Source organism: Micropterus dolomieu, linkage group LG12 (genome assembly GCF_021292245.1).
Source record: "Micropterus dolomieu isolate WLL.071019.BEF.003 ecotype Adirondacks linkage group LG12, ASM2129224v1, whole genome shotgun sequence".
Classification (NCBI taxonomy): domain Eukaryota; kingdom Metazoa; phylum Chordata; class Actinopteri; order Centrarchiformes; family Centrarchidae; genus Micropterus; species Micropterus dolomieu.
Genome location: NC_060161.1, coordinates 38,300,883 through 38,303,927, shown reverse-complemented (window position 1 = coordinate 38,303,927; position 3,045 = coordinate 38,300,883). Strand labels below are relative to the sequence as shown.

Genomic DNA, 3,045 nt, shown 5'->3' with positions numbered 1-3,045 from the left:
TGGCTTTCCTAATCAAGTCCAATCAGTATAATCAAACACAGCTGGACTCAAATGAAGGTGTAGAACCATCTCAAGGATGATCAGAAGAAATAGACAGCACCTGAGTTAAATATGAGTGTCATGGCAAAGGGTCTGAATACTTATGACCATGTGATATTTCAGTTTTTCTTTTTTAATAAATTTGCAAAAATTTCTACATTTCTGTTTTTTTCTGTCAAGATGGGGTGCTGAGTGTACATTACTGAGAAATAAAATGAACTTTTTTGATTTTTGGAAAATGGCTGCAATGAAACAAAGAGTGAAAAATTTAAAGGGGTCGGAATACTTTCCGTACCCACTGTATACTTATACTTGTTTATTGCAGCATCCTTTCCACTATGCCTCATTGCACTGTGTATATGTGTGCATGTATATGTACCTGTATATCATATCCACCTCTGACATGTACATGTACCTTTGCACTCTGCTCACTGCACTATTTGTCAGTATGTCTATATTGTGTGTATATTTGTGTTGTCTACACTGAAGTCTGTGTCTGATTTAATCTTATTTTCATTATTGTGATTTTGTATTTTTGTATGTGTAAGCACAGCGTGAGCAATGTACAATCCAGAGTCAAATTCCTTGTATGTGTACACATACCTGGCAATAATCATTTAAAGTTCAAAACCGTTGCAAATGTGCCAATATTATGTGTATTATATGTGCTAATATTAAAATATTTCGAATATTAAAGAACAGCAAGTATTAAAACTGCAAGTCAGAAAATATACAACATTTAAATCAATCTCATGAAGAACATCCAAACAACTTAAGATACCTTTGACTACTAAATGCTAGCCAGAGTACGGACAATCTCTTCGTCCTCTTTTTCTTCCTGTGGCTTTGGGTCGCGTTGAGAAGGTGACACAGGTGGAGGGTTATGCACTGCCACTGGGGGTTCAAACTGCCCCAGACGTTGGAGGAAGGACCGTTTGGTGCCCTGATCATGGGAAGGTGGTTGGTATTGGGGTCCACGGTGCATGTACGGATGCAGTTAAGGAAGTTGGGTCTGAGGTGTGGGAAAGTGTTGCTGATGGTGCTGTGAATTTTGGACTTGTGTGGTTATAGACTGCTTTAAAATTCCAAACATAGCTCTCTCATGCAGGCTTTTACAGTTCAGTGTAGCCACCTTTTTGTTGTTTACATGCAAACTTGCTAGTTCTAAGAATCCATGTAACATTAGGCCTAAGACAATTTAAAATGACCCACCAGCAGTCTGAGTATTTATTGATATTATAATGTGTTTTGGGCAAAATGTTTTACTGGATTGGATGGTCTGGTCTGTATGCATTGATTGTTTATTGATGTGGTGATTGTATCTTGAATATATGCCACCACATTACCAGGAGTGACAAGGATAACGGTGCTTCATTTCCAATGCAGGGCCGTGTGTGGAACCATGAAATACCTGTGTGCACATTCATTGGGCACCATGACCTCTCCTTTTGCAGCTGCGGACAAAAGTGTTTTGTCAATACTGACGGTTTCCAATCGACAACCAAATACATGTGAACATGTATGCTATTGCCCCTCAATTCAGGCACTGCTTATCTAATTAGATTTTAAAAAAGCAATGTTTTCATTGAATGCTGATGAGTCTAAGTGTCTGAACATTGATATTAGATTTCATGATTATGAGCTGGGCTGAGTTATAAGACGCATCTAGCCAGCAGGAAAGTAAATGGTGCATCAGCCGTTATGGTGGAACTATGTGCTGTGCAGTGATGAGAACCCTAACCTGCTCGACATAAAGGGAGACACAGTTAAAATGGTTTCCAAAGCTTCCAAGGCCCTCATGAGATCATTGCACTCAAAGGTGGAAAACTTATTCTCTATTTATTACGACATCGAAATGTCACCAAAACAGAAAGTGATATTTGCAGAGTTTCAAAGTCTCATTCATTTGTCTTCAAACTGTACACCCCCCACACACATTTACACATGTGGTGTTCGGGTAACAATAATTGTGGAGGTGCTGTTTTCCTCCTACATGGCCTGCTGTTAGTGTGTGTGTGTGTGTGTGTTTGCATGTGTGTTTGTGATTTCTTTCTGTTCCCACCGTTCAGGCAGTGAAACCTGTCTGCTCCCACATTCCAGCACATTTTTATAAATTTGTTGTGGGTTAAGAAAATATGACAAAATATGACAAATTCTGACGGGTCCAAAATATAAACACATCAGCTTCCAGCATCTCCTAAATCCTGGTAGTGTAGAAAGTTCTGACATGGTTTAATGTGACTCTTAGCTTCCTGTCAGTGGTTATGATTTACTACAGCTGCTGACTTCTCTGTGTCTGTAGAAATAAAGTTTGTTTGACTTCATGTATTTGAATGAGCCACAAATATCCAGAGAGCTGCAGCTGTTTGTGTTGCTCGGTTTGTACTTTGTGCTTTTAATACCTGCTGCTGCCACAGAGAAGAGATCCTCCCCAAATATTATTCCCAACTACCAGCATTTATTTATTAAGTGAGCATCACATCAACATGTTGTTGTTATATTTCTAATTTCTTCTGTATTAACGGAGACTAAAGAGGTTTGCAGGCTACATTCACAACACACAGTTTTCCTTCAGTGGCTTTGTGTTTGCATCTGTTTGGGCTGCTCATTAATGCAGCTGAATAGCCAGCTGATGTCCACATGTTCAGCTCTCTGCCTCCTATTCAAGCTGATCACCTGAAGAGAGGTGAAAATGCGCATCAGTCGCCTTTTCAAGCAGCTGATCCCCATTTGAATAGAGAGCCGACCTGGACAAACACACGATGGCCCGTTAAGTGAACAAACAGCTTCACTGTGATGTTAATGATGTGTTTGGACTCTCTTAGCTGCCGAGAGAAGCAGCAGATGTTTGTGAACAAACACTTCATTAAAAATCTCATACACACTAAACTTCATCTTCTGCCTGAAATCAAGGAGCCATGTTTCTAAACGGCCTTAGCGACAGTAACTAAGGGGCGGGGCGAGACGCCGTGACATCGCGAGAACACTCCGCGGGATCCCGCAGCG

General features: G+C 40.3%; 1 protein-coding gene and 1 pseudogene across 2 annotated transcripts in view; both read left to right on the top strand.

Moving 5' to 3' along the window:
* The window catches only part of LOC123980185 (zinc finger protein 260-like), a 672,464-nt gene that overhangs the window by 593,887 nt on the left and 75,532 nt on the right, over positions 1–3,045 (top strand). The window contains exon 2 of one of the 2 annotated variants that reach the window (XR_006827400.1): positions 2,953–2,997. The exons of the other annotated variant lie outside the window; for it this stretch is intronic. The gene's annotated coding sequence lies outside the window, so the exon portion shown is untranslated. Of the gene's footprint in view, positions 1–2,952; positions 2,998–3,045 lie in introns of those variants that run through there. 2 annotated transcript variants of the gene reach the window in all.
* The window catches only part of LOC123980239, an 18,108-nt pseudogene that overhangs the window by 10,360 nt on the left and 4,703 nt on the right, over positions 1–3,045 (top strand).